A 13,846-nucleotide genomic window follows, 5' to 3' on the forward strand; every position below is an offset into this window, starting at 1 on the left:
AGTTTAAAAGCATCCACACGAGTCATACCAAGGCATGAAAGAGGTAAAATCTCCGATGAAGATGGAAAGAAAATTTAACAAAATCTTCAAATAACTTTTGAAATTAGTTTATGTCAAAAAACTTTTTGGTAACACACTTTGTGAAGTTTCAGGTTTTCAGGTAGTTTAATTAGATTGTGTTTGTGTCATATTTTTTTAAATCGCTTTACTTCAAGACTCCATCTCACAGGAGACACTGTTTTTTTTTCTCCGCAAACAAGCTTTTCTGTCCTTCAATGAACTCGTTTAACTATCTTTCATCATTTGTTCATCATTTTTAAGTTTCAGTTTCATTGTAGCCATTTAAAATCTTCATTCTTTTAAATGTATTGGATATAATTTAGTTTTCTGTGCACTTTTAGTAACTTTAGTACACATTTTACCCTACTATGTGTATTTAAATGCAGGCACATGAGAAACAGGTTTAATCTAACCCCCAAGCCCATATTTGGATTTATTTTTCACATTTTCTTGAAAAGTAATTATTTCTATTGAAAATGTGTGTAGCTCACTTGGTAAAATGAACTCCTTTTCAATTACGAAAAACACAAGTTTGTGGGTTCAAACCCTGCATTGTTTTTGTGCATTAGTCTTTTTGTGTTTCTGATAGGTGGATAGAAATAGTTGGGTTTTTTTGTATCTTAGTCTAGAACTTGTTAATATCATATAAATATTATTTATATAATATAATTTATATGTAATTAATCATTTCAATTCTTGAACATATTGTGCTTTTCTCATGTTTAACATATGGTTATCAGTATGAAGACTACCCACAGTTGTAATCGGAACCATTACTGTTTATAATTATTATACAACTAAACAAGAAGTCTGCAAGAAGTTATTTTAAAAAAAGGAAGGTCTGCCTAGCAGGCTCTGGGAGTCTTTTGGCACTTTGGAAGGTATTACTTTCGAAGGTGTTCCCCGTATATCGTTACTGATAAGTGATTTTCATAATAAATAAAGTACATAAAGAAAAACAACTAAGAAACAACTAAAGAGTAGTTTTGAGAATTTGCTTCAACATCATCAACACGGCCCCAAGTTTATTTGCCTTACTTAGTCCTTTTGAAAACTAGACTCCCCCTTTCTAACCATTCAGTTCCCTTCCAGCAGTTCACTGCCCCTGCCATGGAGCTCCAAATGGCCTTAAAGTGTTTGGCTTTCTACTAAACAGCATCGGACACCTGTTCAGTTGTATAAAACCAGTTTATGTCTGTCTGCTGGCCGATTGACCCACTAAATTATTGTTGTGCTTTTTACATTCAGACTGAAGACTAATTAATGACCTACTCTTTGTCTTTGAATTAGAATTATTTCCGTTCCACTACTTCAGACTGCAACAAAGCACAAAAAGAACTATCTGCCTTTTTGTTTTTACATCTGTCTGAATGTTTATGAATTTTAGTTGAGGTGTTGATTCTCAGTGACAGATGCAGGGGAAGCAGCCTAAGGTACATACAAAAGAGAATGACCCAGGCTAATATATGTGTTCTACTGTTATGGCAAAAATTATAACCGCAAACCAACCTGTCATCTGCATTTGGTCGTGTTTGCTCAAGTTTGGGAACACAAAGTGAAATGGGTTTGTCCAACTAGTACAATTTATACCTCCAGTAAACAAAACAAAACAAAGATATATGTGGGAAATGTTTTAAAGTGTTTAGCAACAGAGTTTAATTTAAAAATGATTGCATTATCCTCCCCGAAAAACACAAATATTTTATTGCATCCCTTAGTTGGCAGACATGTGAGCCCCTAAAAAAGGAGGACATACCATGGGATGCGAAACTGAAATGCAAGACTACTTGGCTGTTGTCTGTTCAGTATGGCTGATGCGCCATATACTGGAAGGTTTAATGTCTTTACGTTTACAATGATCAAATTTCATTGGCCTCAGCTTTTAACTCAGTAGCCAGTAGAGAGAGCAAGCCAACATGAAAGGATCAGTGTTAATATTTACATTAAAGTAGCAATGCATATCATGGAATCATTTTATTGAACAGACCGGTAACACTGCCAATTCATACCTAGAGCCAAATCTCTTCTTGAATATTATGGGTTAACGTTTAGTGACTAAATGTAGTCTACATTTATACTCCTATTTTTATATAATATAATGGATGCAATTATTGTTCAGTTCAGAGGGGTTAAAGAAAAGGTTCACAGAGACTAGATTCCTACTGACTGCCTCCATGTACAACGTGGTTCCAAGCCATTACCTTCCAGGTCCATGGAAAGATCGTCTAAAAGTTGAATCGTAAATTATATTGTAGGGATCCTGGTGTTGATTGTGTCAGTGGAGGGATAGTGTGGGGCACACAATTACGGTGTTTTCCACCCTGGTCACCTGCCAGACTCCATACACCGTTGTTGGGCCTGGGCATCTTATCTCAGAACCCGTTCCCGTTCCAGTTCTTATGCTTTGATCTGTACAGGAATTATCATGCCAAGAGTATCTTTAGATCATTTATTCCACAATTCTGAGAAGAAACAAAAGCATTTACGATCGATCTGGCTTCTTCCACCGAAATGGCAATTTGGCAGTTCAAAGCAGAAGAGGCCGGATTTCGAAATTGCTCCCTCAGGAATTACTTAAGGTGACCCAGATGTGGAAGAGAATATAATTAAAACGGCTGAGGTGACAAAACACAATTATATACAAAAAAAAAAGTAGTAGTACAAGGAACATCCAGCAGATGGTGACAGTGTAGCAAGAGTCCTTTTTCTCAGTCCAGCAACAATAATTATAAGTAAGTAAGTAAGTAAGTAATATTTATTTATATAGCGCTTTTCGAGAAGTCCAACAATAGTCTGCGAGTAAAAGATTCAGTTTAAGGGGGGCAGCAAGTTTCGAGATCCACTGGGGAAGAGAAGAAACAAATCCAACTAACCAAAAGAGAACCCAAAGCGCTGATGACAAAGTGGTCGGGAAAAATTATCAGTTAAGAGTTCGAGGCAGAGTCCAAAAAGTCAGGCAGGAGCAAGATTTACTTTGGTAACAAAGGCAACGGCAAAGCTTACGCTGATATGAGTTATTAACTACAGCTTATTTCTTTAGTAGCTACCTCTCCATGCATCAAAAAGACTTGAGAGCCCTTATAAACTTTGTTTATGTGTCCATACATGGCCCTACATGGGAATGTCATCAGACAGATGGTCCAGGTTGCCTTGGCTATATTAAGTACTATGTCAATATCTTCATCATGGTGAAAATATAATTTGTGTAGCTCATTGTCTGGCCTTGCTAACCTTGCCTCATATCCTGTACAAACGTAACTGATATTGAACTTTTTGATAAATATTTACTGATGATGATATCCTATTATGTATTATCCCTGTAGGTTCTCATTTATCCAGGTCACGGTTTTCCAAGTTGTGTCAAATTATGCCAACTGTGTAGAGTTCTCTGAAGATGTTTTGCCTCTGTCTAAGAAGATTCTTCTTTTCCAAATGGCTACTTCAAGGGGAAAACACCTTGCCACTGGTTCAAATATATTGATGGCACCTGGGAAAAAAACCTAAAACCAGAAAAAGAGACGTGAAGTAAGGCCCTTCACATACCATATCAACACCATGGACCACAACATCAAGTTCACTTGCAATGTCTAGGACAGCCTTACAATGGCTTTTCTTGTCAGATCAGTCCAAAGTCTATGTTTGGTGCTACACGCACATCCTAAACTTTTTCCCTTCAGACACACTAGAGGGTGTATTTACAAAGGGGCTCTCTTTGTTCCTTGTAAACAACGTTGCTGTCTTAATAAAAGATTCCAGCCAGAGGAAGAACTGTATGTTCTCAACCATTAAGAATGTAAAGATTATAAGCACTGCACAAGTCAATGTCATGTTATACACCATCTAGTTCTTAAAGAATGAAACAATGCTTACAGCTCAGATTTTCTCAATATGCCTTCAGATATGTGGAATGGCTGTGTGGTTGCAGAAGCACAGCTGAAAGATAGGAGCAGAGATTTCTAGGAAGTCAAGGCTGATGTGTTTGTCCAGTGGGTCAACAATAAAAAACAGGAACAAGATGTGGAGACTGAGCTGGTGGCTGACCCTCTCTGCCACAGTAATGTGGTGAGGTAGCCCTCAAACTGTTGAGCAATTGTCAGCTGCCATTTAATGACAAAGCAACGGTTGCTAAGTTACAGACTAGCTCGTTTGTCTGGCATTGGAAGAGGTTCAAGTCATCTGTATTTGAGGAATACACAAAGAGGACAGCAGATGGTGGCCAAGGTGGTACTGAAGATGAGTTGGAGATGGATTACAAAAAGTGCTCATCCAAAAAACTCCTCAGATGCATACCACATAATATTGCATACCAGTTCCTGCTCACCCTCCCTGTCACACAGGTAATACATTTTTCGTCCCTGAAATTCTTCAAAAACAAACTGAGCGCCTCTCACTCTCTTTATAGCATCTTGAGGCTGTAAGACATTGGAGAAAAGTGAGTTGCAGCAAAAATGTCATATTTCTGTTAATGTTCTGGGTCAAGTTTTTACATACTATATATTTAGCTTTGTTGTTCATCTATTTTTAAATAGCAATTATATTGAAAAGCGGTCATGGATATAATGAAATTGCCATCCAGTGGTTTACTCAGTGTATCAATCGCCTGTTAATAACCTTTATTGACAACATGTCCCTATAGGATTAAAAGGTACAAAATAACTTCAGATGCTGTTTTTTTTTGTTTTGTTTTTTTCAAAGTACAGGATGGCCAGACCATTCATGTAGTAGGCCAGTCTGTCAATGACTCCTGCCCTAGTAAAGGAAAACCAGAGCCAAGGATAAATTAATACGAGTCACAAGTCTCATAAATTGATAAGAAGAAAGAAGATAACAGCAGCTCAGATTAGAGATAAGATAAATGCCACAGAGCTCTAGCAGCAGACACATCTCTAGAACAACTGTTATGATTAGATTGCACGAATAAGGCAGTTATTATTAAATCGCTGCTAGAAAACCACTTCTAAGGAGAATGGGTGTAGGACCGGTGGAAATCTGTGCTTAGTCTGAGTACAAATTTGAGATCTTTGCTTCCAACTTGCCTTGTCTTTGTTTTATCCCTGGAAACTTTTTCAAGACTATTGAACAAAAACATTTCAGGTGACTACCTCTTGAAGCCCATCAAAGGAATATTAAAAGTCTGCAAAGCAGTAATCAGAGCAAAGGCTGGTTACCTTGAATATATGTTTTTAGTTATTTCACCATTTTCTTTAATTAAATAATTCCACATTGTTCAGCGTTAATGGCTCCAGTGAGAATGTCAATGGAAAAAAAAGGACGTATTGAATGGGAAGGTGTTGGAAATGTTGGTCTTCTCACATTTAAATTAATACTAATGTGTTAATTTAAGTGTCTTCTTAAATCATACTCATCAGTACATCATCATCTCTTTTTTGTTAAAAAATATATATTGTTTACTCTGACCACACCCACTCTGCTCTGAATGGTCCTACATTGAGGTTCATCACAGCGCGTCATTAATCATGGAAGTCACCATGTCCATGGGACTCATTGTATAAACAAAGCACAAGTATCATGTATAAAGTGTTACCTGACAACAGTCACATGTTTAATGTGGCCCCTGACAACAATCACATGTATAAAGTGGCCCCTGACAATAGTCACATGTACCATTTGGCCCCTGACAACAGTCACATGTATAAAGTATCTCTGGTCATAATGTGTCAGTCTCTGATAATAATGTTTTCAGTCTCTGGTCATAATGCTTCAGTCTGTGGTCATAAAGTTTCAGTCTTTTCACTCCGTCAGTTAGCCTCCTCCACTCTGCTGCACGAACATTCTGCCATACACAATCATTCAAAACCCTGAATTTTTCTAAAGTCACTCACTGTCATTCAAGGGTCACACACAATTGAAATACAACTAATATACTCAGAACATGTGTCTACGTTTTAAAGCTGGAATGGTGTTTCTACGTCAAAGTATGTCAGAGCAGTGATGTTGCAGAAATTTGTTGCAGATTTGCGTACTTTTTGTACCTCGTCCAATTCTTACCTTATGGGACTTTGATTCTGACTTCCGCCTCAAAAAAATGTATAATGGGTTGAGAAAAATAATAGCAGTATAAGTCCAATTGAGCCGCACGTTTTGATGTATTTTTTGTTTGTATGCAGTGCAGGGTTTGAAAAGGGCCAAAAAACGGAAGGAGAATGAATAATAAAAAGAGGCCGGGGGAATAACAATAGTAGTGCTCTCCACAGCAGGCCGCTAATCATGGAAATCTTTTTGTATCTATCGTAGGGGAACTCATTTCAAACTCCAACTCTCCTGACTTACCCACATGAGTCAAATGTTGAAGTCTTCCACTCCAAAATGCAGTAAGTCTTGCATCATGATGATGCTGTGTTATGAACTCATTACTTAAAACAGTTCTCCCCCGTCTGAAATCTTGGCCATCAAGAGGTTACAAGAGCAGAGTCCATTATGACTTTAATAGGCTTCACTCCTCCTCCAGTCAGCTGTAATCTTGCCTTGCTTGGTTTCTACAATAAGTCCCTTGGAGATGGAGACTTCCTGGATTGATGACGTGTGATGACGAATCACAGCAGAGTGGGTGTGGTTAGGTTGAACAAAATTTAATTTCCAGAAAGATAAGTGTTTATAGTGGGTGGGGCTTTTGCACATTTTCTAATGTAAACAGACACATACTGGTGATTACAATAGAGGTGAGCAATGTAACACAAACACTGTGTCTAATACAAGGAAAGGGACGGCTCCACTGATAATGACTGACTTCGGGATCAACCTCTTTTGTGCAAAAGTCTATTACAAGTGTCTGAATTCATGAAGATCAGGACCATACCTCCTCCTATTTTCAAAGACTTAGATAAGTCTGTTTATTTGAAGTTTGTTCTTGACGGAAGTTATCAGTCTCTCAGTTTCTGCCAGACGTCTTTCCTCATTAAAAACATATTGTTTCCGTTCGGATGCGCAACATTTAGGCTGCTAGCCCAGCAGCATGCATTAAAAACAAGCTTTAAATATAGTCTTGTTTATTTAATTTTTTACGGAAAAATTCCATACATTGAGATTTCAATGAAAGATTGACATTACAGTCGATCACTAGGAAGTATTTTGATGTTTATAAGTGTGTTATTGGACGAAGATTACTCTGAACATAATCCCAACCCTTTGTCAACATGAGGGTGAGTAGAATATCAGTGAAGTTTGAACTATCACTGCACCCTTATTCATAAAATAGAGAACTGATGATTTTCTGATTGAGGTTGACATGTAAAAAGATGGCTGATGCTTGATTGAGGAACACACGCAAATGCCCTGGAGGACTTGCGTTCATGATCACGGTTTGAACATATGTTTAATTTATTAAACGTTTGAAAATGATTATTACTAATGACAGAGACTGATGCTAGATTTGTTTAAAGTCGAAGAGATTTTTCCGCTGGCCCTAAAGGATTGTCATCTCATGTTTTATTCAACACAATTTAAAGATAGTTAGTTAAGCATTTGTCATTGTTGACTTTAATTGAATTATTTACATTAGAAAATGTGAGCCCCACCAACAGAAAACAGTTTTTCTGGAGATCATGTTAACCATAACCACACCCACTCTACTGTGATTGTGGGCTCTGATAATAATGACACTGCTTTATCCAAGTCCTAGGACTCTACACAGTCCAGTTGGCTCGCTTTTGAACCACTTTGATAACCATGACCCTGAATGAGAACCTTCACAGACAGACACTGCACCATCAGACCATATATCTACAGATGTTTCATCTGTCCTCATCTATTATGAAATAAATTTAAATTTCACGTTATGAAGAAAAGGTTAAAAAGACGTAAAATAAATGTATGTTTCCTTCACTTAATAATCATAAAGATATAAACTTTTAATAAACTAATTTTTTGTCATGAATCAACAACAAGTGGGACACAATCGTGAAGTGGAACGAAATTTATTGGATAATTTAAACTTTTTTAACAAATAAAAAACTGGAAAGTGGGGCGTGCAATATTATATTATTCGGCCCCTTTACTTTCAGTGCAGCAAACTCACTCCAGAAGTTCAGTGAGGATCTTTGAATGATCCAATGTTGTCCTAAATGACTGATGATGATAAATAGAAGGCACCTGTGTGTAATCAAGTCTCCGTATAAATGCACCTGCTCTTTGATAGTCTCAGGGTTCTGTTTAAAGCGCAGAGAGAACCATGAAGACAAAGGAACACACCAGGCAGGTCCGAGATACTGTTGTGGAGAAGTTTAAAGCCGGATTTGGATACAAAAAGATTTCCCAAGCTTTAAACATCTCAAGGAGCACTGTGCAAGCAATTATATTGAAATGGAAGGAGTATCAGACCACTGCAAATCTACCAAGACCCGGCCGTCCCTCCAAACTTTCATCTCAAACAAGGAGAAGACTGATCAGAGATGCAGCCAAGAGGCCCATGATCACTCTGGATGAACTGCAGATAACTACAGCTGAGGTGGGAGAGTCTGTCCATAGGACAACAATCAGTCGTGCACTGCACAAATCTGGCCTTTATGGAAGAGTGGCAAGAAGAAAGCCTTTTCTCAAAGATCCATAAAAAGTCTTGTTTAAAGTTTGCCACAAGCCACCTGGGAGACACACCAAACATGTGGAAGAAGGTGCTCTGGTCAGATGAAACCAAAATCGAACTTTTTGGCCACAATGCAAAACAATATGTTTGGCGTAAAAGCAACACAGCTCATCACCCTGAACACACCATCCCCACTGTCAAACATGGTGGTGGCAGCATCATGGTTTGGGCCTGCTTTTCTTCAGCAGGGACAGGGAAGATGGCTAAAATTGATGGGAAGATGGATGGAGCCAAATACAGGACCATTCTGGAAGAAAACCTGTTGGAGTCTGCAAAAGACCTGAGACTGGGACGGAGATTTATCTTCCAACAGGACAATGATCCAAAACATAAAGCCAAATCTACAATGGAATGGTTCACAAATAGACGTATCCAGGTGTTAGAATGGCCAAGTCAAAGTCCAGACCTGAATCCAATCGAGAATCTGTGGAAAGAGCTGAAGACTGCTGTTCACAAACGCTCTCCATCCAACCTCACTGAGCTCCAGCTGTTTTGCAAGGAAGAATGGGCAAGAATTCCAGTCTCTCGATGTGCAAAACTGATAGAGACATACCCCAAGCGACTTGCAGCTGTAATTGCAGCAAAAGGTGGCGCTACAAAGTATTAGCGCAAGGGGGCCGAATAATATTGCACGCCCCACTTTTCAGTTTTTTATTTGTTAAAAAAGTTTAAATTATCCAATAAATTTCGTTCCACTTCACGATTGTGTCCTACTTGTTGTTGATTCATGACAAAAAATTAAAATTTTATATCTTTATGTTTGAAGCCTGAAATGTGGCGAAATGTTGAAAGGTTCAAGGGGGCCGAATACTTTCGCAAGGCACTGTATCTTAACAGGATGTTATCTTGCTATATTGCCCTTGGTAGCACAGCTAGGGTGAGCTTACTGATTTATTTAATCCTCTTTTTGTGAAGGCCTGTACAGGGCATTTATTATAAAGTAAGTAGGTAAGTATTTTTTATTTATATAGCGCTTTTCGAGACCAAGTGCTTTATTTCAATCGACCTCTGCTGGGCGCTCTTTGGGTATTTCTAAATTAAGTAAACAATAGTGTGCCAAACAATATTATTGAATATCTAATATGATTTAAATGTCCAGGCACTAATCTTGGAAGAACAGAATACAAATATAAACCAGGAAAGTAAGCAGATAGTGGCAATCTCCTCTTTCAGTGAAAAAGAGGTCTGCAATGGCAACAAAGCAGACTTAAAATGTGAAATTGTACTTCCACAGATGATCATGTTTTTTTTATGTCTAAGCTGTCTTCCAGATAGTCACCCTGCAGTGTGCATGTGTGGGTGGAAATACATATCTTACCTGATGATGAGTCTTGGTTGTCCTCAGATCCCTTCTGCAGAGGTTTCTTATCGAGAGATAAATGGGTAGATGAACGACACGACCACAAACTATACAATCAGGTGGTGCTGCTGACCCATTTCTTCTTCATCGCTGACTCCTATTTAAGACGGTGTCTTTGGAATTCTACCATTTTGTCCTGCACAAGCAATCTGTATGCCACTAATTTGTGATGGTTAGATGAAGATTAATTGAGAAGTCACATTACTTTCACTATAGTCCACCAGATCTCTGCACTACTTTCCTTTATTTTGAACTGTTCTAATGAAGAATGACATTATTTTTAAACTGATGGCGCCACCTAATAGCCTCTAAACAATATGATACTGCTTCATTAAGCTTCATCAGCCCATCACTTGGACGCATTAGCATAAAGGATAACAAAAAAGCCAATATACCTTTAATTAATGTCAAAACTTACCAGGAACAACCACTGTCTATCTGACTTGTCTCCAGTCATGATCTTTCCTCTTTCCATCTGAAATTTGGGGAACAGCACAGAACTGAAACACTACATGAACGTACTTTAAACTAAACTTGCAGGAGAAGAAGACTTTTAACGATCCTCACAAGATATTCTGTTTCAAGATGTTTTGATATTCTTTCCGAACTAAACTAAACAGCTTCTCCAACTGTATCTTCTTAGAAAAGCGCTATATATTAATACAATTTACTTACTTACAACATCTCTAAACCCTGGACAAACACCAAAGGCAGTCACAGTTAGAATGCATGTCCAGGGTTATATGTTTCAGAGGTTGAGGCAATGACTTGTAAAATATATTTGGTGATTTTAGTGGAGACACAGTTCAACATTTATGTCATCATTGATATTATGACAAAAGGATAGATGAAAATAATTGCTATAAATATTGAAGACAAATTAACTTTGGAAAATTCCAGAACAAAATGAACAGATTTCGTCTCCAGCTAATGTGAGCTGACGATTTTTGAAGTGCATTACGTATTGTGGGAATGCACAAAATGAACAATAATGATCGACTCATCGAGCAGTTGTTGAAGTAATACTAGTGATGATGAAGGATGACAGAGAAACTCAAGTTGAAGTAATCATGGCACCATTTTTCATTTCTATCTTACATTTGCTTCAGCTGAGCTTGCACATTGTGAGGAATGGGAAATGAATATTGGAAATGACCAATTTGCCATTATGACATTCTGTGTAGGATAGTGGATCTAGATTGTATTTCTCCAAATGAAATTTTCTAAATAAATTATTGAAACAATCCAATAACAATGGGGGGAAATCCGAAATGTGGAAGTGATGTGTCGTTCATTATTGATTTGCTCATGGCAGGGGGCCCAACCAGTCCATTGGAAGATCTGACTAATTATCAGTCGATCGCAAGTAGAATACAATTGTCAGCTTGTAGTTGTAGCAGAAGTCTGAAGTGTAGATGATGAAGAGGAGAGTACTGTCCCCTAAGGTGCTCCTGTACTGTACACCACTGTGTCAGACATGACATACTGTGGTCGATCAGTAAGATAGTCCGAGATCCAAGAGACCAGAGCCACATGCATCTGACTCAATGTGCATGCATGATGTGTGATGCCCTTCTGGAGAGGGGACAGAGTGGGCTGGATGGTGTTGAAGGCGCTAGAAAAGTCCAGGAACAGGATTCTCACCGAGCCGCTTCCTATATCCAGGTGTGAGTAGGTCCGATGCAGGAGGTGAAGGATGGCATCTTCTACACCAACCGTGGTGTGTGGGGGTCTTGTGCATGCTAAACTTGTGTTCTGAAACTTTTGAGGACCAACCGCTCCTGTGAAGTCATTGCCACTGGTCTGTAATAGTTAAGCTCGCTGGGCCTGGAACGATACAGGAAGTCTTCCACAGAGTCAATTTCCCCAGCTGTAGACTGAGGTTTAAGACATGATGTAGCAGCTCAGCTAGTTCAATAGTGCAGGTCTTTAGTAGCCGAGCAGACATCTTGCCTAATTAAATGTTAAACATTTAATAAAATGTTTTTTTTTCTTAAAAATCAAACTTAACTTTAATATTATATTAATTTATAAAATGTAAAAGACTCAGAGTCAGTGCGTTGTGCACACGTTGGCTGTAGAGGGCACGCGCGTCACCCATACTGGTAGCAAATCCGTAGCCCGACCGCAGCCTGAACATAGCAAAAGTTCCTCATGCACTAAAAGTCCTATGGCACGTCTGCATGCTCCAAAATCCGTACTAAGGCTGTACTCACGTACGTATTCCCAAATCTTGCTACGTTTTTGCAAGTAGGGTGAATCGGGACCTGGGCTTAAGGCTGCCTTCACTGACATGGATGTCATTGAGTAAAATTCAGGTCCATAATGACAGATGACCACATTGTGGCCTGCCTGAGACATGTATCTAGCCCTTGCTGCCTGACTATGAGAAACTTTGTCCTTCACAGTCCCAAATTTTACACTATGTTAGAAAAATGAATTAATTGTCATGTGAATGTGTCGATTTCTTATCTGCACTGTAAATGAATATAATGTGCAGATACTGGTTTCGAGACTAGACTTCGGTTTACAATGTTGTTTTAGTTTAAAAGGTCCCAGCTAAGTTTTTACATTTCATTTAACATTAGCGCTTAGCTTTTCACGATCAATGTGGCCAAGGCTAGAATCCTCCCAACTCTCACACCTTTGCTGAACATATTTTGAGTTTTATAAAAGGATATAATGCATCGTCAGCATCTACGAAAACAGAAATAGCATCTATATTTAATATTCCTCGGCAGCAAAACATTTCTACAGACAGTGAAAGCAGGAACTGTTGGTTATGTATAGACGTCCACAAGAACGTGTGAAACTCTTCAGTTTGTTTGCTGTCACTATGCCAGGAACCGGAAATTTACAAGTCAACCTATTCATAAAGTCTGTACTAGAAGGATCCAAAAACTGCTGAGGAAAGATTTAGAAGAAAAACACATTTATATTGGTGTTGTCCAGCACTTTAAACTCATCTTTGACAAAGCACATCTAGATTGTATCATCTCTCATTTTCATATCTGAAATGCATGTAATGTAAATAGAATAAAGATGAGAAGGAACAGTGACATACTGATGGTACTCCATATTATGAGGGATGAAACCAGCTGGCAGGCAGGAGGTGGTCCTTTATCTGTCACTGTTAGACAGGAAGGTTCACAACTAAGATGACAAGATTAATCTTTAGCTTGTTTCAAATAGGCTTTTATCTTTGATTCACAAGAGTCATTTGATGCAACTGTTTACCAGTGTTTCCGTTTTCTCCCTGTTCTGTTGTGACATCTTTTCATCCACCAAACTCCATCCTCCCACTCATTCCTACCAAGATAGCAACTAGTTGTTCAGCTCCATTTTTCTGTCACAGATTGAACATAGAGGGCTTTATATGAGAACTATATACTGTAAAAATATAATTACATAGTCTCTTACCTTCCTGTACCTAATCAATATAATATAGAAAGTTCAAAATCTTTCCTTTCATTCTGTTGTTTCTGAAGCAGGTTGTTGGAAATGTGGAAAACAACCTGGGCGAAGCACCAACAGGTAGCGAGGCTTATCCTGAAACACAATGCTTTGTGATAGATTACTTGGTTTATTTACATTTCTTTTGAAATGAAAAACAAAAGGAGGCTGAAATGTTGCATTAATTCATCTTCTCAGCCAAAAAATGCAATTATAAAAAAGCAATTGATGAAAATAAAATGTCCTTGTGCATTAATGTGTTGATTTTATAGAATAAAGTAGTGTTCCCGGATGCTGCACCTTACAGTCTCACTGAAGACAAAAATCATATCGAGATTGAGCTTTTAATGTAGAACAAAAACATGGAGGAACTT

This window comes from Callionymus lyra, chromosome 9, assembly GCF_982586985.1.
Source record: "Callionymus lyra chromosome 9, fCalLyr1.hap1.1, whole genome shotgun sequence".
NCBI lineage: Eukaryota > Metazoa > Chordata > Actinopteri > Syngnathiformes > Callionymidae > Callionymus > Callionymus lyra.